This window comes from Rhipicephalus sanguineus, chromosome 5 (assembly GCF_013339695.2).
Source record: "Rhipicephalus sanguineus isolate Rsan-2018 chromosome 5, BIME_Rsan_1.4, whole genome shotgun sequence".
NCBI classification, from domain to species: domain Eukaryota; kingdom Metazoa; phylum Arthropoda; class Arachnida; order Ixodida; family Ixodidae; genus Rhipicephalus; species Rhipicephalus sanguineus.
Window position 1 is genome coordinate 92,445,022 of NC_051180.1, and position 23,183 is coordinate 92,468,204.

A 23,183-nucleotide genomic window follows, 5' to 3' on the forward strand; every position below is an offset into this window, starting at 1 on the left:
CCTATGCCCTTTAGGCGGTCGAGTAACGTAATAAAATGCTCTGTTGGGCGTGTTGGTACATTCTGTAATAGATTGAGCGCAAATGGACGGGACACAAGAAGACAAGACGACTGCACGAGCTCGTGCAGTCGTCTTGTCTTCTTGTGTCCCGTCCATTTGCGCTCAATCTATTACAGCCCGAGTAACGGTGTCTCCTTCGATCGGCAATGCTATACAATGGTGGTAAACTTAAAACCATCGAGTAAACTGGAGTTTTCATCATAAGAAACAGTAACAGGAAGAAGCCGAATGAAGATGTGTCGCTTTCACAATCATTACCGTAATGGCTAACTTTCTCGAACTCATGACACTGGATCCAACTTCTTTAAAACTGCGTATGTTACAGGGTGGCCGAGGGAAGAAATACATGTGTCAGGTGAAAAAAATGAGAAGACGGCAGGTGCCACGCTCTGTGAGAATCGATGTAATGCGAAGCAGCCAGCGCAAGGCTGCACGCACCACATTTTTTGGGAATGAGAGAACACAGGTCATTCATGTTATGACATGTTGTTCACTATCGCATATTTATCATGCGTGCATTCATATACATTCTGGATTATACCGTGCACGATCTGTCGTTTGTGCTTCTCATACTAATGTCATGCCAACACATATATATATATATATATATATATATATATATATATATATATATATATATATATATATAGATATATATATTATAATGTTGATGAACCGTCATACACTCATGCTGTGACATACCAATTTTGGTACATATCAAGTTAACGAAAGAGCTGCGACAACACCAAGACCGCGTCATGTAAGTCATGATTTACATGACGTGTATGTAATGATTTTCATGTTGCAACCCCTCATTTATATGCGTCGTAAACTCATCTCGTGCCATACCAACTTGGTATATATCAAGTTAAAGCAACGTCCACGAGCGCACGAAGGCATAGGCGGTTAGATAGATAGATAGATAGATAGATAGATAGATAGATAGATAGATAGATAGATAGATAGATAGATAGATAGATAGATAGATAGATAGATAGATAGATAGATAGATAGATAGATAGATAGATAGATAGATAGATAGATACGCGCGATGTGCCTCTGGTTCACGACGAGATGATTCGCACTTCAAAAAAAAAAAAGACTGCTTGCAAAAATGAACAGCATCATAAGCACCCATCGTTTTTTCCGTCGTTATCGAGCCTTCTTTCTGCAACCGGCTGGCATTTATCGCCCAGGAGGGATCAATTTCTTCTCTTTCCGTTCTCCCGCTCCGCTCGTGCCGACGGATAGCATCGGAGGTGGCCCGGCCCAATGATGGAACGCGGCCAAGGTAACCGAGAGAGATCCGAGAGGAAGGAGGGGTACCTCGGCGGCGCATCGCATCTCACGGGAGAAGAAGACCGGGAGACGAAGAAGAACGCGGGCATATTGCGTTGCCGTAGCGAGCCTCCAGATGGAGCCACTCGACGGCCAGTCCAGCGTCTTCTTACTTCTCGTTCGCGCGCCCTTTTTTTCTTCCATTTTTTTTTTCCCGGCCGCCAAAAGAGGCGTGGAGATCGGCGTGCGCGCGCCGGTGCTTCCCTCTTCTTCCAACCCACGAAGCAGCTCCCTCACCGCTTTGCCCGGCCGAGAGAAGTGTCAGGCGGCGAGCCGTCGGATCCGGCGAACAGTCGTGCCTTCGCGCGCGCCGCAAAAGCGCCTGCGGGAGCCGCCTGTTGATCTAGCCGCGGCGAGGGTGGAGAGCAGCGCGCGAAGTCCGCTTTCGTTTTGACGGCTTCGGCGTGCCTGCGTGCAGTGCGGTGCCAAAACTCCTAGACGTGAGCAGTCACAATCTGGACGACGGTTGCGGTTGCATTTACCAGATCTTCAAAGATACCCGGCAAGCGCGGACCGCCAGCGTCTGAAGTCCAAGTTGCGAAACCTCAGTCACCGCTTCCCGAGTGTCCGGTGCGGCCTGCCGCCTTGCTCGATGACCGTCGCTCACCGAATGCGTTGGATAATTGTGCGTTGGTGCTCCCGGTTCTGAACCCGGCTGTAGGGGTACACTGTGCCACATTGGGATAGCGAGGAGCATGACAGACCCAACTGAATGCTCTTCATACGAAGGTGAGTTTGAAATAATGCTCAAGTTTTCTCTCACGCGAGGGATGCAATTGCACCCGGTGTTACCAAACAACAACTCGTTTCATTAAACGGGATAACGTATCAACCGAAATCTGTCTACGCAGATTAACGCAACTGCAAGATTTCTTTTTCTTTCATACTTGAACAAAAATAAATATTAATGTTCACTGACTTAAAAAAAAAGATCGGTACACAGAAAGCACCGAGCGTGTGCATCAGACCCTATTTGAAACAGCCCGCCGTATTTCCCGTACTAACTTCTCCGCTCGTCAGGTATGAACTGAGTCAGAACTTTGTCTCATGACACACACGCATACTTGCTCCTTCGGTCAACCAATTACAACTCGCTATGAAAAAAAATAATAATAAACGGCACCGTAGGTCGGGGACGTTCGGCGACATAAGAGTATCAAAAACTGCGCCTGTACGGCTCCATTGACCTCGCTTTTTCTTTTTTTCTCGTACCGTAAATGTCGCGTTCATTTGGAAACACTTCTGTGAATGTGACGGACGAGAACTTGAGACTTGAGAAACCAGGCTTCGCCCTTTTATCTTCAAATCGGCTACATGTGTCCACGCTTTCTTCTATTTTACGTCGCTTTAACGTGTTTTCTTTTGACACTCGGAGTAGGCGTCCGAAACCGACACCGCATTCGACACACACGTCTTCGCTCGGTGCTGACGGAAATGTATTCAACGGCCGCAGCATGGAACAAATGGCATCACCGGTATACTGTACGTGGTCGGCATAAATGCCAATCTCCAGGTAGCGACTGCAACTCTTCCCGACCTCTACTTCTCCCCTTTCTTCTGTTTGATGGACCCGCCTGTCAGGTCTGTCATCCGAACTGGCTCCGGGGCTTTGTGCTCTGCAACCTAGGCATTATCAATGACATTTGCGGGGGAACGCCACTTCGTAGAGGTCCCGCTTCGTTGTACCGTAGCCCGTAAGATTGGTTCGAAACTGTGATCTTGGTGAAGTACAGTACTCGAGGGTTGACACGCGAAAATTTAGGGCTGCGTAACGCACGAACCTTCGTCTTCAGCGTCTATACAGTCTGCGTCGCATAGGCTCAGCTTTGACTCGAACACTTACATCAGAGCCAAAATTGCTTTTAGGGGCCATATTTCGCGCGACATGACGCGGTTACCATAGCAGTCATCATGCAGCAAAAAAAAAAAAAAAAACGATGTCAGTGTGTCAATCCGTGAGTACTGTGCATTTGTCAAGAGTCCGAAAAGCAAAAAACGTCGTTAGCGGACGCCGCAAAATTTTCTTCGTTCAATTTGTGACAGAGGTCATTCTTGCTGAAAGTTTCATTCACTACGAAAAAGTTGACAAAGCCTCGCTTAAGATATATGCGAACCATGAAACAACAAAAAAAAAGGAAGAGCAGACCGCACGCATAATTAAAGAACTCACTGAACGAGGTCACCAATGCGTGGTTTCATTCAAATAAATGCTTTCTCCGCGGCACACGATGAAGCAAGGAACGTGTCAAGGACAGCCCTTTAAAGCGACCTCGTTATCCTTGAGCAGGTTGCTCGGCGTTCGCGTGTCGAGATAGGTGAATTTGCGTAATCTCAAATAAGCAGGGCTCTCTCCCGGTTTTTGTTCGCACCGATCTTCCGCCTTCCTTAAATGCCTCTTAAAGACAACGGCAGACTTCACAGCACGCTTTATTGGCCCCTGTAGCACACGCTTCTGCATTCGACTGTCACCTGTGTTACTGTCACCTGAATGCATTCTCCCATGCGTTGCCAGAATTATCGCCTAAATTGTGAACGTGAAGAATCAATCATTTTACACGGAATTATAATGTCCTTGTCAGCCTGCGGAATCGTGAAAATGCACAATAATTGCAGGTGATTTCGCTAAACGTCTGCGCTTCATATTAAGCTCTCTTCAACTAAAGCCAATACTTCGCTTATCTTTAAGTGAAAGTAGTGAACTTTGCAAGTGCACTGCGCGACACAATCACTGTGTCGCGAAGTACATTTACAAAGTTCAGAATGAATCAACTAGCCAGTAATAAAGTACTTATTGAGTATACTACTGCAGTGAGTAGCTTGACAAGGTGACTGCCCTTTAGAATGACAGCAAACGACAGTGCGGAGAAAAAAAAACGAAAAAAAGTTACACGTTTGCGAAGATTGTTAGCGAGATAAAATAAATTTTAGCGGGATGAACAGTTTTAGCGAGATGAAACAAATCTTGATAAAAAAAAAAGAAAAGACACAATGGTAAACATAAGGCAGCATACAAAACAACGTGAGCCAAGTCTAGCCAAATCAGTTAGACTTCCGTGATTTCATGAACGCAGGATTTATCGCTACTATAAGTGCCGTACAAAAAATCATGACAAAGCCTTGCAAATCTTAAGATCAGCGCAGTCGCGTATCACACACGTAATCTGGATCACTGGAATGACAAACCGTGAAAATCAAATACACCGATACCAGCTACCTTCATTGTTAAACAGCTTACAACGAAAAAAAATGTGCTGACGTCGCTGACGTATCAGTGCAAGAGGTTCGAGACAGGTTCTTATGAACATCCTTTAACATGTTGAAGGAAGTTCATAAGAACACCCTTTGACAGACTGCATTCATGAAGTGATAGAAGTTTAGCTATGTGTAATTTTGCAAAACAATTCAGCTGTATGAGACAAATAGGGTCTCTTACAAGCTAACGTAACATTTCGCTTTTGAAGTAAGATCAACTTTACTGTATTAACATTCGCGGTTGCGCCCAACGGAAGAGCACCAGAGCTAAGATTGGAAGAAAATAACGAGGTATAAAGAAGGAGATTTAGGGTAGCCGGAAACGGTGCATAGTTCCGCTGCAATAATCAAATAGCGCATGAAAGCTTGCCAAAGGAGAAATAAACGTGGGCTTCCCATGACACGGTTGCAGAAAAATAGATGCATATAGTTTTGGAAGACTGAACGTATTCAACCGATATACTGTTGATAAATAGCGGATGCGTGGGGGGAACTTTTTATGACGCTGATGAAACATCAATGCTTTCGTTTTGCCGACATTTAATCGCGGATGATTCTGTAAGGACCATTTAGGAATTAAATCTAGAGTAATGTTGGCACGACTTGCTAAATCAAGAAGCGAATCGATCAGACAGGAAAATGCTCGTATCATAGCGTAAATACGTATTTAACAGCGTCGTCAACGCTGACGATATCATTGATCTAACAAAAATTAAAATGGGTCTTGAATGCTTCTTGAACTGCATTGAAATTAACCTGATTGAAGGAAGATGTGAGGTCGCTAATTTCTACATGCTGTTAGTAGTGTTCGCGAGTAAGATGATATTAAGGAGTGAGTATTACCCCTAATACCACAGCGATGGAGCCCGATACATTACCCCAGTGTAGAGTAGTACACCGGTTATTCTAAAATGGTTAACAACCCTGCCTTTTCCTTCTCACCTTGGTTTCCTTCCTTCATTGTGGAGAAGAATGTCAAGATCAAGGCTATCAAAAATCATTTGTGTTGTCTAGAAACACATCTAAAACTAGGTTGCGATTTTCAAAATTTTCTAGCATGTATTCTTTTTGTGCAACAGGGGCAAGTTCCGTTGATTTACTTCTCTGGAAACCATATCGTACTGGGTTTAAAATCTTGTGTCGGTCAACGAAGGATGTTTGTCGTTTAAGTGTTCCGTTCTTCAATACTTAAAAAAAATAACAACTGCAGGATAGAAATAGTTCAATAATTGGAAAGATCGTTCATGTGATATACCAGCAATGTTCGCACATTTCATTTTACGTGGAAATACTCCGGCTGTAAGGCACATATTAAGAATACGAACTAAGCAGTTCGATAGAGCATCCGTAACATATTTAAATGGTTTAATTTGTATTCCTGACGCATCGAAGGACTTGTGTTATTTTGTTTTTTAATGGACGAAACTTCTTCACTTTCACTAACCAAGTCTAATAAGGGGGTGTGTTCACAGTATAATCAATTTACTGTGTATTCACGCATAAATCGCGATACTTAAATAATAATAAGTCTTGCATTATGCGTCACCATCTATAATATGGCAATTACTAAACTGCGCATGCCAAAAAGAGAAATAAAAAAAAGGAATGTTGGAGCCACCATAACTCTCTTATGCAGTTCAAAGTTTGAACATGGGCTGGCGTGTTTCCAGATTCTTCCTTAACTGGCCGAAGCGTACGGGATTTTTATGCGTTGCCGTCACACAGGTCGTGTTAAATTGTGCGCATTGGATATTACTTCGAACAGTCAACGCCGTAGGTTTGGGGGAATTTACGACACTATGCAAAACTGAGGGTTGCACCCACTGCGGCGTTCTCTGCCTCTCGTACTGTCTACGAGCAAGCGAGTGCAAGATTTAAGTGTTTCTTTTAAACTTCTTTTTGCCAGTCGTGACTGGCGTTAACGCCATGCCTAGTCAGGCGGAATTGTCGTTTATGCACGCTGGTATCGGGCCAACGCGGCCGCCTCCCCTTTGTTCAGTGGCTTAGTGGGAACTTGCAGCCCTAATGGTGCAGATAAGATGCCACCCGGCACTTGCATTGCCGAAGAACGCGATCTTATCTCATTCGAATAAAGAAAAGCTCGACTTTCCGTGAATTTGGTTGATAAGATCTAGTCGCGTTGTAGAATACGTTCACAATATATCGTAACTGGTACACGTTTAAGGCTGCTGTGTGCATAATTAGAACTAACTTGTTAACTATGTTTTGCATAACTGAAAGTCTGCATAGCTTCTTTATTCACAAGCTAGACTAACGCCTGCGGTTACATGGCTAAATCACTTGTAGAAAATCAAGAATATACTGCATTCCACCCCCCACCCCCCCTCAAAAAAAAAAAACATTGGGATAGTGACATTTGAAATAAAGAAAACGTCGAGGAATGCAATAAAATGTACATTCGTGCAGAATGTGGGTCAGCAATGTATATATATATATATACATATATATATATATATATATATATATATATATATATATATATATATATATATATATATATATATATATATATATATATATATATATATATATATATATATGACAATGTTCGTTTAAATCGTTTCAACCGTTTAATCTCTCGATTAAGCGGTACGTTTATTATTCAGCAGTCTCTGCTTGTTAGGGTACAAGCTGCTCTCAAATTAGGCAGCGTTGGTTAAACGATGAAGGCCAGTAGAAAAAAATTAAAAAATTACACCATCTCCCACTAAAGGGAACCATGTGTGGGATGCGAAGCAGCGCATGGGTCGACTTAAAGTTGCGTTCATCACGGGCACCTTGCCCGATGTTTACGCGTTCTTGCATGTGGAGCACACCATGAATTCACTGTAGTTGCTGTTGCTGTTACTCGCCCAGAACTCTTCTTGGAGCACGCCACGCAGGTTCATTACGCGTCTGCAGAATCTCGTTCCCCGACGCCATCACGTGATTGCTGAGAGAGTGTAAGGGGCAGAGGCCACAGCGTCTTACTCAGCCCCTTACACAGGCCCGAACACGCTAGCGCGTGCCAGCGCGTTCAGACTAGGATACAACGCGTTGATTCATCGCGCGTCTGCAGAATATGCTTCGCCGACGCCATCACATGATTGCTGAGAGAGTGTAACGGGGAGAGGCCACACCGTCTTACCCAGCCTCATACACATGCCCGAATGCGCTAGCGCGTGCCAGCACACGTGGTTTTGTCTGCGTCATGCCAAGCTAGGACAGCATACGGCAGCCCGGGCCCCTAAAGTGCTCTGCACGTATCATCATCAAGGCGGTAGAAGAACAAGACGAAGAAGACTTCTACTTGGCGCGAGCGCGCGCTCAATCTGCTTCAGATAGCTATGGTAGGTTTTAGAAAGCGGACGGTCGCTAATGGAACTACGGACAAAGCCGAGCGCAAAAGCTGCTTCGCATCTAAAAAAAGATGCGTAAGAGAAGACAACAGCCATAACTTAATAACAGAGGCGCACAAAGTATAATAAAATAGTCAATGAGCAAATAGTCAATGAGACTGACACAGAAAAAGACGATTTTTCGACTGGGAAACTAACTCCGGAAGCGCACAAAACTAATGCACAGATTTCATACACTGGAAAAGCAAAAGGAAAAGATTGATTTGGAGTAAACGGGATATGTAATGGAAGCAGGAGCCGCATAAGCAACGAGATATGGAAAAGTGAAACTGCGCATAAGGCAATGTTTGAATCCAGTTAGTCAAGCTTCGCGTGACCAGCGGTTGTAACTCCTTTCACTTGATGCAGGAACGTCTATTTCATGCTTCGTAACTTCGTAATGCACACAAAAGCGTTAAAAACATACTACGGACGATTCGCTGCCGGGTTTATGCACAATTTCACATTGCCATTGGCTTTAGAAAGATAACTCGGAAAAACAAAGCTATAAATCACGCGTTTCCAGGGTTGCTGGTGGAAGGCCAATAGAATAGAAATAGGCGCATTCAGTAACGAAAGCTAAACAAATAATAATTTATAACTGCACGTACACAAACAGGACAAGATAGCACGTATGCACGAAAATGCATGAACAAACTCAGTAGGCCCGAAAGAACAAACACTTTACGCAGCAACACGCGGTGTTGTTGCGAAAACAACACCCCTACGCCTGACTTTGCCCTTTAAGCGATACTCAGTGTTTCAGCATAAACATACTAAATTGTCCCAACCAGTCAATTTGTCACTGCTGCTTGCTCAACGACTGCAGCAACACCGGTGTTGTTTTCTATGTCATCGATAGATGTGGCCATGCCTTGGAAATTGTTACACGCCAAATCAGTCTCGAGTTGAACGTGCCTAGTCTGTACTGCGCTGATAAAGGCGTTCAAAGTTGGCACAAAAGGCACAAGCCCACGAGATGCACACTTTAAATTGTGCCAGAAAGGATGCAAGTTAAGCAGAAATGTTCGTGACGTACACGCACACAATGAGTTCTGACGAATCCTTCTTAAATTGTAATGCAAGCCGTATATCAAGCCTTTCCGCGATATGGTATACGCTGCATCCAACACCTTCAAGTTACCTGATGGTTGTGGCGTTCAGCTGATGAGCACAAGCTTACGTCTTTGACGCCTGGACACGGTGGAAGCACTTCAATATGAGTGGAATGTGCAAATGCTCATGTTCTATGGTTTAGCTGCATTATAATCGGGGAGCGTAACAGCCGAGTCACCTCACCGTTTCATCTTCTTCCTCGTCGTGTTTCCAGCTCGCCTATAAAGAACATGAGGCGGTCAACTAAATGTAGACCACTCCATTGCGTTTTATTTTGTTCGCAGCCACTGAATAGCATGCAAACGCTAAAGCATAAAATATGTTTGAAACCTTTCTTTTTACTGTAGAATTACTGTATAAGGTCATGCTGCTTACACAACGCACCGTCTGTCATAAATATTGATTCGCACTACATTTTAAATCCTATATCAGGTACCTGGATATTCCGACCATTCCATCGTCCGAAGACTATTTTTTGCCTGAGCTGTTCGTGAACGTCACGCTAACTGGCTGCTAAACGTACGTGCCAAAATAAGCTTGCAGTTGTCCTTTTCACTTTTGTTTTTAATCTTTCGCGCTCGTCGGGTGGGCTCAGAGACATCCTCAGTGCCTCGGCAGCTTCTATTCTCATGAAAAACAGGCCGGCAGGGCTCGGTGCTCGTTAGCGCGCCACAGCTAAGCAGCACGTCCCGCCGCCGGGGCTTTGTGGATAACGAGAGCCGAGGACACGGCTTAAACATACAGAGGAAAAGCTTCGCTGAGAAGCGGCAGCGATGGTTTTGACAGTGCCGCTTCGATTGCGTCAAACGGGCCAGCACAGCGAAACTTGGGCTGAGCCCGCGAGCGAAAACAAGCACTGTTGTAAGCGAACGTAGCATACGATACGAAAGTGCTGATTATTCCGTTTTTTCTTGCTTTTGGTAACTTATGGTTACACGCTCAGGGAAGATGGTCTGCAAACTTTGGTGCTCGCAGTCAGATGTGATAGTAGCGATGTGAACTAAATGACACAAAAAATTTTAGGAGCCGTTCCTCGACAGGGAATACGGGAGCAAGTGAAGCTGGAAATGTGCGTGTCTGATCTTTCTTTCTTTCTTTCTTTCTTTCTTTCTTTCTTTCTTTCTTTCTTTCTTTCGTTGGTTCTATCACATTGCGCAATGCTCCCTCTTAACTTTTTTCCTTCCTCCATGCCTGGAATCGGACCTTGATCCACGTGCTGAGCAGCGCAACACTTCAGTTGCTACACGCAACAGCGACAGTCATGCGTTCATGTCCAGGCAACAATGAAATGTGGAAACGTGAATTGACAAGTTACCTCAGTAAAAGATCAGATTCCCAGATCACAAACTGCTGATCGCCTACAAGCCCACGGTCGAGAGAGCTCCAGTGATCGGAAAACGACGCACACAAATGCGCATGCGACCTGCGCACATTCGAGGGCCGCGCTTCTATACACTCGCCGGCGTCGGTATTTTCGCGTACAACGCCGCCGACGCGACGACGGAAACCTGTAACTCACAACAAGTTTCGCCTGAAAACACAGGAGGGAGGTGTAGGGTAGTATTTTGGAAAGGTCCACCAAATCGACTGGCCATTTAATGCATGCAGTGATCGGATAGAGATCGGAGCAGGCGGTCACGATTGGTGCCGGTCCATTGGCTCTACAGCCAATAAGAGCACGAATGCTGAAATGGACGGTTAACTTTGTGAACGCTTACAAACAGAATACCACCCCTGACGTTGGGTTGGTTAATGAGCAGTACACAACTGGTAAAGCCAGTATTTCGAACGATTACAAAAAGGGCGTATTTATGTGCCTTCATCCTCCTTGTATAACAAGAAGCAACCACAGTTGCTACTACGGCGAATATGTTGATCGTTAGCACCCAACAGAAAAGAGTACAATGCACGGGTTCTGACAAAACTAATAACTCGCCTACGTGCTCCGATAACATAATGTGTTACTTTACAGATATGCTGCATAGCTTCACGCCAATTCGCTGGAACTGACGCTAATGAGACATTCGGAGAGATTCCATGTACTTTAAGTGAATTAAGGTGTCGCGTGCATGTTAAGTGTCTTTTGTTCTGGGCGTAACTATCAATTTATCACCGCTTTCACACGTAGAAGCTTGCATGGCGAGCCATAGGCGAACATCTTCAGTTTTCATTAAAGAGTCTTCATCTGTACATTCAGGAAAGCAAAACAAAAATGAAGAAAAACTAGGGAAAAAACCTCACTCTCGCAGCAAACCGACATGAAATCACGTGGTCATTATTTTTGTTGCGAAACTACCTTGCAGATAGTACTCTTCAAAGCGGGGAAGCGTACGAGAAGTAATGTCAAGTGCAGGCGTCTGCTTTTTTTGACCCTCTGTGCCTTCCTTTGTTTACAAACTGCACTTTGCCTCTTGAACACGCATGCTGTTGTACCTCGCTTCATCAAACAGCTGCTGTTCGCATTGTCTAGACGCTGGCATTTCACTTCCCACCGGCCTGGTCAGCAAACTTAAACTGCAGTCTTAGAAATATTTAGCGACTTTTATGTTCATTTTGTTCGTAAATTATAGAAGCTTTACGCAGAAGCTGCTGCTGGCGCAATCCCCTCCGGTGCATTTCTAAGATGTGAGCGCGCAAGGGCATGCAAGCGAAATCTTTCAGGACTCACCCTCTACACATTACTGTAGATGTCTTTGTACAGATACCTTGTCGGGAGATCGCCGAGTTGCTATAGATATTTGAATAGGATGGTGAATCACTTGCAGCAACCTCGGGGCAATGCTTCTGTGATGGTAGTGCAAGACTGGAATGCGGACGTCTGCGCGTCTTTGCAGTGGCATCGCAAGTAAATGCAGCAAGGATATATATATATATATATATATATATATATATATATATATATATATATATATATATATATATATATATATATATATATATATATATATATAGATATATATCAGGGGAGATGCTGCTTCTCATCATTCTGGCCAGTGCGTGTAAGCGTGATGAGACCTCATAGAAGGTGCCAAGGTCAATTGGTCAGCGATAGTGATAATTGCAGACAGATTGGGCAAGTTTGTTCATTAGTCTGTTACACAGTTGTTTCTGCAGCCTGCTTCAATTTGTTTAGATCGCTTATTAGACAGTCCTTTCTTAGCGCCGACCGCTACTGCGTCTGCCTGGTGATGTCTACGTCGAACCACGCAAAGAAGCAATCCGCTCCAAGCGTTATCTGCGATTTGAGCACAATCATTTTCTCACTGACACGAGCTACCCGCCACGATTGTCTAGCGGTTATATATGGTGCTTGACTGGTGACCCGAAGGTCGCAGGATTGAAGCCCGGCCACGGCGACCGCATTTCAATGGAGGCCAAATGTTAAGAGGAGGAGGAGGAGGAGCAGGAGCAGGAGAAAAACGGAAAGACAGGGAGGTTAGCCAGTTCTCAGACCGGCTGGCTACCCTCTGCTGGGGAAAGGGGAAGGGGGAGTGAAAGATTATAGAAAAGGAATGTTACAAAAAGAAAAAAAAGAACAATAGTACGATAAACGACACTGCTTAAAGTCTGTCTATGAGATTAGTCTTGCGCAAAAAGCGCAATAACGCTTTCAAAGCTTTCCGTGCCGAGGATGGTTTCGGCCAGTGTCCTAAGATCTTTTCCTCCGACAGTGGACCATTGTCAAGTCTATTTAACGCTTTGGACAGTTCTTCTTTTTGTGCACTGAAGCGAGGACACTCACAGAGAAGATGGGCGATTGTCTCCTCGCAGCTACAGTTATCACATGTCGGGCTGCTGGCCATTCCAATTCGAAATGAGTAGACCTTCGTGAAGGCCACCCCGAGCGAGCCTGTGTGCTTAGATTTAGGTGCTCGTTAAAGAACGCCAGATTGTCACAATTTCCGGTGCCCTCCACTAAGGTGTCCCTCGCAATCATATCGTGGTTTTGAGACGTAAAAGCCCAACAATTACTGTCTTATTACCGATAAAAACAGGGAAAGGATTGCACGTGATTTGACGCTGCAGCGCTTTTTTTTTTTAGAGAAACGCGGCCGTTTTGAGCGAAAGTCCTGGCTCTTTGCCTGGTCACGTACTGATTCACGCATCCTGGACAACGGGGCGTCAGCTGACAAACGTATCATGGTTGAGGCGTCTTTCTTGTAAGCCACGGCTTAAAAGCGATGAGGAAGTAATTTGGCGGACATTGGTCGGCAAAGGACGTGCCTCCACGGCGAGCGACAGCGATTCGACAATACGACAGGTCTCCTTGTCGAAGCATTGGCTCCAGTCTGCTAGTGCACATTTTATTTTATCCCCGCTTCCGCTGTTTTTCTTACGTCCGCACATGTGTCTCAATCTGCGATATCAATCATTGCCTGAAGCGCAGGCCTTTGTTCCACGCACGTTTGACGAGCCACGCGCGTTTTATCTGCGTCAACTCGGCGCTTCCTTCATACTTAGTCACGTACGCATCGAATATTCCGGGTCTGTATGGACTCAAAATGGACAGGGGCCAATAACATATGTGCCGTCATATGCGATTTCACGATGCTTGGTGGTTACTTACACGCGTTCAAACATGCCCACTTTATAGGCTGAAGGGTCTGCTGCGCAAGTAAATTTACAGAATGATTAAACTACATTGTGCTTAAAAAGAGAGAAAACGATATGCTCAAGGAAAAACATAGAAGCAACATCAATCTCAATCACGCATGCGGACATGCTTATCATAAGCGTTTAGAGTATAGCGTGTGCTATAAAGAGGATTACAAGTCTGTCCTGATCTCTGCCTCGTGCATTCAAAGCACTGAGATCACTGCAATACACGCGTATAGTCACAACGCACGACACGCCTGCAGCATACAAGAATCAGCGGTTTGTTTAAAATGCAGTCACGGCGCGTCATCAATTTACAGCACTTATCTCTCCCTGCTGGGCTTATGTTTTGTAGGCATGTGGCTACTGTTGGCGCAATTCTCACAGATTGTATTGGGAGCTTGCCGTACCAGGCTCCCATCAAGCTAGGAAATAATACTTTTGCATTCACTACTCAGAAACGTGTTTTCCGTCGCGTGTATGCAATTCTGTCACATGCATGCAATTAATGTTTCTCTGAAGCTCTCGCTCGCCCAGGAATAATTGGCTCAAAGTGCTTGGTATGCTCTATAGCCATTCAACGTCGACCCTTTACTGATTTAATGTCGAAGCCTAAGAGATTTCTTCCTCTACGTTCCACCACTGGCGGTTAGGGCGTTTATAGTTTGCCCTTATCCTTTTTAACGTTACCGCGTTACCGGAATACCGGATTGCGTTTACTGTGTTCCCGGAACGCATGCTTTAGAAAAATTTTCGCTTCCCATACGCAAACGTTTACGTTTGTGCAAACCAGCAAATTATGATGATAACCGCATTTAAACTATATTTAATTTAGATCAGATTCAATCACTGCTACGGAAAATCGTAATAGAAATTTTAGTGTGTACGGTATTGCATTATACGCAAGGGCAGTAGGAACGCTGGGTTACCGGACAATGATATCGACATGTTGTGGCGCTTCGTGCAAACACGATCATAAAAATCTTTGTTTCCGCCTAGTGTTCTCGGGGGGAAAAAGATTGAAAAGGCAACTCATTCGTAATTACGCCGCTGCAAGGTATTCACACCACAAGTATAATGCACCATGTTTCTGCAATTACGATTCTGTGGTTGCCTGGTTTATCTCGGCCCCGCCAGACGACACCACCTATCCGGCCTCTCAGGGGCTTTAGGCCTCTGACATTTACGGCTTCGGTATTCTAGGTCACTCTAACTTCGGTAATCCGGCTCAAACAACGTAGTCGTAATTGGCGCTCGCACTCGGCGGCTGGAATCTCCGTAAAGTGGTTATTGCGAGCAGCCACGAACGACGTGATTTCGCGAGATATGATCGCAAACGTAAAACGTATCCGGCGAGTAGTTCACATTCTGTGAAAGGAAGTCTACGTTCGTCAAGGTGCGCGCATGCGCAGATTCAATACGGTATTCCGGCAACGTGAAAAATATACGGGCAAGCTAAAAACCTCGATTGGTGGTGTGTTATGTGGACAAGTAAGGAGACCATTGCATTTTGAAATTCAACCATCTTTACGGCTTGCACTGAATTGGCATCTACTACTGGACATCTACTACCGACCGATTTCTAACCACGCACCAGTAAACTTTCTTGACAAGGCAATTTTCTTTAACCTTTGTGAGACGGTCCATTACAACGTTGTGAATTGCGTTTGACCACGTGCCTTTGCTTAATTTCCACCAATAGCTCAGTATACAAGCAGCCCTGCATCTTACACCTACAGTCTCTCGCCCACCCTTCGTCAGTCCCACCGCCACCCCATCTTTACCGCAGTTCTACGAAATTAGGCCTTAGCAGCCAGCGATAAAAAATGTTACGAATATACGAAACGAAGGCAGCCACAGGCCTGCATGTCAGAAGCTACAGGCTCATAAAAAAGAAACCTGTTTGAACACCCTGGCACCTAGGAATGGGGGTCTTAATGCATCCCAAGTGGTCCGCAATGCGTGGACGTGCTTTGGTCGAACCTTCCTTCAAGACACTTTCAGGAAAAAACGTTTGCCTATACCATACAGATCGCAACAATACAAAAATTTGTTTCCGAAAAAAAAATAAATGTAGGAAGAAGTAATGAAATATCGAGCAGAAAGCCCATACTTTCAGCGTATATATACGTGGTTGATGTTCCATGTAAATGTCATCTGTCCTGGGACACTATATACGCCGCTGCACATTATTCATTTCATCAGACTGCGCTTGAGCAGTGTCGGGGACGACGGCGCCATATCACCGAGGAAGCTTAACAAATAAAACACGTGCTTTACGCCCGCAAGTGAAAGCTCGTATTCGTAACACCCACATCGTTGTTCTTCGGAAACCGATTTCAGGAGGCTGACCTTCACTACGGACAGCTCTGTATTGTATTATACGACGCTGCGCACAAACAGAACAAAACGCAATAAACGCTGGCAGACAGGAAAGAACTCTCTCCAACTGGCTTTATAGCCCCGAACAAGGCGAACACTAAATCCGCCCAGGCAGAGGCTTCGAGACTTCTTATACAGTGCAGTGAGGACCAAAGTTCGGTAGTAAACGCGACGTTCCGGTTCCGTCCCAGGTCAGTGTTCTGGCCGTATCGCGTTTGACAATGGCGCGCCGCGCTGGCAAGCAACCAAGCGAAGCGGGCTTCCGCGTATGGAAGCCTGTTGATAATATCAGGTAGCGTTGCAGCAATTTGCACGCGCCAGCGGCTCAATAACGGAAGGCGCCGCCAGGCAGCCTTGTCGTAAACATCGCCTCCACTGCCGGTGTTTTGTTTCCCGTTATAGCCTCGGTCGTCTCCCTTTGAGTCGCAAGAGTCGCCGGGTTAAAGAGGTAGTCGAGCGTGTGCATGTCAGTGGGTTCGGGGTTCGGACATCTTCGGGAAAATGTGCAGCGCGGCACGGACGAAGGACAAGAAACGCACAACACGAGCGCTGACTCTCAACTGAAATTTATTTCGAGCTCAAACATAAAACAAAAATATTTAAACCACATGGTGATTGCCAGATAAACAAGAAAAGCGCGGGAACATGCCATTCAAAAATTCTATTTCTATTTTGTGCAGTGCGATAGAGGTTTGGCTAATACAACGAGCGGCATCCACGTGCATATGTGCCGCGCTGCACATTTTCCCGAAGATGTTAGTACACCAACTCGCCCAGATTGCCGTATTAGTTCGGGGTTCGGGGAACGCGGGTGAGCAGAATAGCCTGCACGCTTAGGTCTATGGATAGTTTGCCCCGACGTCACTGTAAGTGCTTTAATGGGACACCGACTTGTTCAGAAGGTGTGTGAACAAAAAAACGCAGCTGGAAGACAGGTGCGTCTTGCGCCTGGTGAGAAATTATAACGGAGGTAATGAGACGAAACTTGGCCAGACAAAAAGCAATATAATGTACGCATGATGCCAATGCACACTGATGTCGCCGCAGCCAGTATATTTGGGCATGGTGAGAACTTGACTTCTATCTCTGAAGCTATATCCATAAGCAGTGCGGTCTGTGTCACGCGGCTAGTAGTCAAGATACACTAATTTTTGTGACCATGAGAGGAACTGTCCTTGTGCTTTAGTCTCTGGACTAGTGAAGTTGACCTTTATCGTGGTATTTCTTTGACAATGTTTTTACGTCGTTGCGACTAGTAGTAACCACTGCATGATTATGGTTCTCTCCTTTTTTTTTCTACCTATTACATTATTGATAAAAAGGGTGGCTGCGCTGGCAACGATTCACTTATTTACCCTAAAAGGTTCTACTGCCATTACTGCGTAACTAAAGCACACGGAAAAAGCATGCAAGAATGAAACGACTAAAACTAACACTCCACAGAATGGATCTCGGCGTCAGTCAGTAAAAACCAAAGGCTTGCTTGCGCACTTAACGAAAATAAAAAAAAACAATAATGTGCTTTGTCCGTGTTTTTGTTGGTCACAGGTTCCTCTATTGACGTACTTTCACTTATCACAAGGACCAGTTAGGTAGTTCACGCCCTGCGCGTATTCATTTTTGTTAATCTGAAGCCATGTTTTCATGGCGCCATGCAGTGTTGTCGGTCTCCTCATCGCTAAAATAGTTTGCTTTGTGTAATATTGGTGCGCATCGATGCATTTCCAGCTTGTAAACATGCGATTATTTTTGCCTACGACATCTTTTCTTTCTTGTTATCTTTTCATTCTTGGTTGATATAGCCAGTATAGCCAGGCATTGTGCATAAAAAGGCCTTTTGAAGTGCAAATAAACTCAATTGTAGGTCGGCGCTCGTCTGTGTTTATCTCTGTTTCCTGTCTTCGTCAAAATCGCGCTGCATTCGTCAAAAGTTTAGTTTGGCTCGTGTAAGATGAACACTTGAACCTCAATTTGAAAAGAAGACGATATAAACATCCATATGGCGTCCTGCAATGCTCGTTGCAGAGGCTGATTCACGCTAACGCGGTGTCACTCAATAACATAACCAGTTACGACATTCCGCTGTTCGTAGAAACGTACTTGCATATGCTCTGTTCAGCTCAAACAAAGCGCTTTCTTAATAGCAGATAATAAGCGAATTTTTGACTGAAAATGAGTAAAACTACATTGCCATTATCGAAAGAAAAACTGCCAACACGAGGCACTGGTTTGCATCACGAAACTCAGAGCTACCGCAGCATTTACAGATTTCTGAATTGAGTTTGATCTGATGTCATTCCGTCTCGATGCCTTATACCTGAGTCGCATAAATATCATTCTTGATACTTTAGTATCTTGTCAACCAATGGCGACAGAAAATTTATGTGAAAATAAGAGTACAAGAATATCGTTTCAAGCTACTTTTCAGTAAAAGATCGGCGTCCTTGAGTATTTCCCTTGTACGAAGAGCACTGTAAAGCAGAGCTCCCATTTTTGCATGGGCCCCGTGAAACAGTTGTAACGCCATATAGAGTACAATGTGCCAGCTTCAAAAGGTTCGTCCTAAGCTCACCGCGATGCGCCTCACTCATTGGCCTTGAGCGTAGCTCTCGAAAAAAAAAGAAAAATTCATCCTTTAAACGAAATGTTAAACTTTACTTCTAGAAACCCAGCACATGGCGTTTTGCGCGGTCGGTCAAATCTCATATTCTCCAACGGATACACATATAGTGATGTAAGGTGGTCGGAAAAGTCGTCATGGTGATATTTTTATTCTAGGTGCAGTGAATCGCCTATGACATCGATAAAGTTTGTGTTATGGGGTTAGTGGGTGGTTCTGGCGGTTAGCATGCGCATAATTCCTGTCCTTTACGCAATAACGTTGATAGCTTCGTATTCCTGCTACAATATCTTGCACAGCGCGCGACTTAAAAGATTATTATACGGTTCTTTTACAATCACTAATAACATAATAAACTGGTAATACGAAGCTATAGGCAGAGGTGTAGCTCTCGCACAAATATTTAGTGTTTTCTGAACATGTTGAGTCTATCAGGAAAACGCTATTTACTTATTTTAAGCCGGTAAACGTTTCTACCTGAAATTGAAAATTATTTTGCCCTTTTTAACTGACTACGGCACGAAGGAATCCTTGAAATTAAAATTTAGGTAAAATAGCTGCTATAAATATACGTGATCATAAAACTTAGAACAGAGATAAAAAATAACCAATATCAAAGCGTCACATATCAGTGTATAAATGGTTGATTACTACGCCACAAGTAAGACTTCATTTCTGTGTATGTGTATGCGTTCTTGTCTTAACTTATGCGCTACGTGTCATTGTGTAACATACCAATACCACCAGCGGTTGAACAAAGTAGTTAAACGTAGTCTTCTACATTAAGCCATATATAATGGCAGCGCTACTTAATTTATAATTGTGCGTGCTCGCAAGCCCAGGCGATCCACTCTCATACAGACCGTTTCCATGAATGCGTCGTAGCTATTCGCGCAGCTCGAGTCGCTATAAGTGATACATGTTACTAATTTGTCAACACGAAATTCAACATTGCGTGGCTGCAAGCACGTCGTTGCCTCAGCTATGCACCTTAACGCCCTACCCTATCAAAGAAAGGAAAAGAAAGCACGCACGAAGAGGTACGGTTGTTAGCTAGGCTTTAGCCTCGTTTACGAAGAGACAAACACGAAAGCTCACGACTACGCTTTTCCAAAAGTAAACATTCCGCGAAAGCAGTCCTTGTCTTGCGGACACTTTCCCGGGGCTACTGTAAGCCCTTGGCTTACGCTTGCTTAAGGACATTTGCATTGTGGTTTTTCTGGATTTTTGCGGCTTCGCGTCGAGTCCCAAATAAAAAAAAAATAATAAAACAGTTCAGGAAACGATTGGAACTCTGGACAGTCAGTGAATTTGAGAAGAAGCATTAAATCTCGATTTGGTCCCGAACGTTCTTTTTTTTTTGCGAAAGAATTTGTTACTCGGCTATCGCTGTTTTCGCGAAGCGTGCGTAGCTGAAAAAGTTATTCCTTGCTAAGGCATGGCGCGGTTCGGCACAGCAGAAGCGACGGCGGCATGTTTCATAAATCATCGGCTTTGCTTCCTCGACAGCTGCCGTAGCCCTCAGACCAGTTTTATCGTTGCGAAGAACTTCATGCGGCTTCTCGAAGTGACGCCGAAATATATTCACTACTCACCCAGCTTCCTGAAACTGTATATACGAAGGATAAATAAGGTAGGTTTCCTTTTATTCAGGGCGCCTTTTTCAGGCTACACAAGATGAGCGGCGCCGCGCTCGGCTGTCAAACTATAATGCATTAATCCGTAAGGCAAATTTACTGTCAAGGCGTATGCAGTCTTACGCCATCAAAAATTCCCGTGAATTTCTTCGCGGAAAGTCCTTTATCGCAACGCTGTTTCTCAACTCCGTGTTGTTTTCTCTCTTTAAGCAGGCTTTTTTTTTTTTTTTTCGAAGTATGTATCGTGTAGAGTATGAATCACACTTGTCTAGAGCGGTCGAACGTGCGGCTGTGGACGCTGTCGTCATCCGATGCTGCTACGTCGCATTAAGTTCAAGCTTCCGTTAATGCATAAATTACAGCACGAGGGCCCAGCATGCGGTATGAGTATGTTTGTCATCATTATAGCATTGGTTTCTGCATATTTTTTCAAAAAACGGCGGCTGAAGCGGCCGACTGGCCGCTCTAGACGAGTGGGATTCGGAACGAACGTGTGTGGAAATGGATATATGTATATATATATATATATATATATATATATATATATATATATATATATATATGTATATATATATATATATGTATGTGTGTGTGTGTGTGTGTGTGTGTGTGTGTGTGTGTGTGTGTGTGTGTGTGTGTGTGTGTGTGTGTGTGTGTGTGTGTGTGTGTGTGTGTGTGTGTGTGTGTGTGTGTGTGTGTGTGTGTGTGTGTGTGTGTGTGTGCCGGCTGCGGAGGTCGCATTTCGACGGAGGCGAATGCTATAGGCCCATGCACTCTGCGATGTCAGTGCGCGTTAAAGACGATCAGGTGGTCGAAATTTCCGGAGACCTCCACAACGGCTTGCCTAATAATTATATCGTGGTTTTGCAATGTAAAAACCCCACATACTTTTATTATTAGAAACACCGTTGTGGAGGGCTCCAGACCCTGGAGTTCTTTGACGCGCACCTATATCTAAGCACTCAGTTGCTCTCGCAATTCGCTCACATCGAAATGCAGCCGCCATGGCAGAGGATCGAAGACGCACACTCGCGGTTAACAGCTCAACCACTTAGATACCACGGCGGGTAAGTAGACACTGAAGCCACATATTGCTTTTAAGCTACAGACGACTTTACTTAAGACAGATGGGGGCCGTCACCGTCGGCTGTTAAAAGAATGTTTTGTCATTTTTGTATACTGCGATGTGTGTTAGTAAGGTCATACAATGTCGAATGCACCAACCCAATCGTTTTCATGCGTATGCGTCTACCGTAGCACTGAACGGAAGAAGGGAAATTATTTCGAGGGGCTCGCTTCTTCGTTAGACACAACAAAGTAAATCCAACAGACTAATTCATTAGGCCAGAGAAATCATAGGCGTCATTAACTGTTGTCTTCAACTGTAGTGTAGTAATTATAATCACTACGCTGAAGTTAAACACAACATTTAATGGTACCTATGCTTTCCCCGGTCCAATTAGCTGTTCGATTCACTTGGGTGTTTCTATCGTAGCAATGTTAGTTTCAATAATATTACAAAATGGCAACGCTGCAGCCCAATATGGCGGCACCGAAACCCATCCGTAAAATAGTCCATTGGTGTGGGAACATTAAATAGCAAAACCAGACATTCATATAGAACGAGAGACACAGGACTGTTGCTAGTCCGGCGTCTATCGTTCTATATGAATGCCTGGTTTCATGCTTTTATTGTTCCCAAAAGGTATGCACCATCTCTCCGAATATCAAGTTTGGTGACTCTCTTGGTGGATGCAGGGAATGTGTTTCCTTGCGTTTTTCAAAAATCTACAAACATACAAGGAATAATAATAAATAACACGCATTACTTTGTACGAGTCGCAGAAAAAAAGAAAAGTCATTGGGACTGCACAGCTTTTACTTTCTCGACTCCTTCGAGTCCACCACTATACATATACGATCGTCAAAGCCGAGACTCGCATTCGGGAAGCCTCTACGATCGCCGGTGAGACGTGAGCGGCATAGCGGCAACGTGAGGAGATAAGGACGGAGACACCACCGATGCGGCACCGTTCGAAAGCTCCTTCATTCGCCTCCGGTTTACTCGCCCGCCGAATGCATGCAAACCGCTTGTTACGCGAAACGAATCGGTATCTCGAGCAGCGGGCGTGCGGCCTGACACTTGCGACGTTGCTTGGAAAGCGTGCCACTACATTCGTTCGTTCGCTATAATCTCGCGACGTCGTCGACGCCGTAAAACCGAACCTTCTGAGAACGTTTATCGCTTTTACGTTTCGTTTGTTATTACGGCGATCTAAACGTGTGGGTTTACCTTACCGCCGTGGTCGGCACGTCGACATTTTAGTTTGCAAGACTTGTGTTAGCCACTGTAATCGTCTCGTGGTGTTATCGCACGCATTGAACAAATGGCGCGCGGCCAAAACGTTTTCGAATCGCGGTGCTTTTAACCACAGAGTTTCGTAATTGTACGCTAGAGGGAAATCTGGCGCTAGTGTCTGTGGGAGCTGTAACGCGTGGCGCTTCAGCAAGCATGGGAACGATGGGTAGTACATGGAGTTGTCCAATTGTCCAAGCTTGGTTCTTTCGGCTCCGTGTGGCTCGGTGTGGCCTGCAGCCGCTTTTTGGCATGGCAAAGTTCAGCAAAGGTTCAGCAGTCCCGTTTCACCACCTTGACCCTTTTAGGCTAATCAGTTCAAATCAGCTCACGAGTTTTCTTAACGAGCCATTCTTTTATCCAAAATAAAAGTAAAAACACAACAATAAACAAAGCCACAAGTGCATTCCAAGCCGCAAGTACGAAGG

The 23,183-nt window shown here is 44.7% G+C and overlaps 1 protein-coding gene across 1 annotated transcript in view; it reads left to right on the forward strand.

Moving 5' to 3' along the window:
* The first annotated feature begins 1,653 nt into the window (after nt 1–1,653).
* Nucleotides 1,654–23,183, forward strand: part of LOC119393991 (dopamine D2-like receptor) — a 387,243-nt gene continuing 365,713 nt past the window's right edge. The window contains exon 1 of the mRNA XM_037661202.2: nt 1,654–2,127. The gene's annotated coding sequence lies outside the window, so the exon portion shown is untranslated. The remainder of the gene's footprint in view (nt 2,128–23,183) is intronic.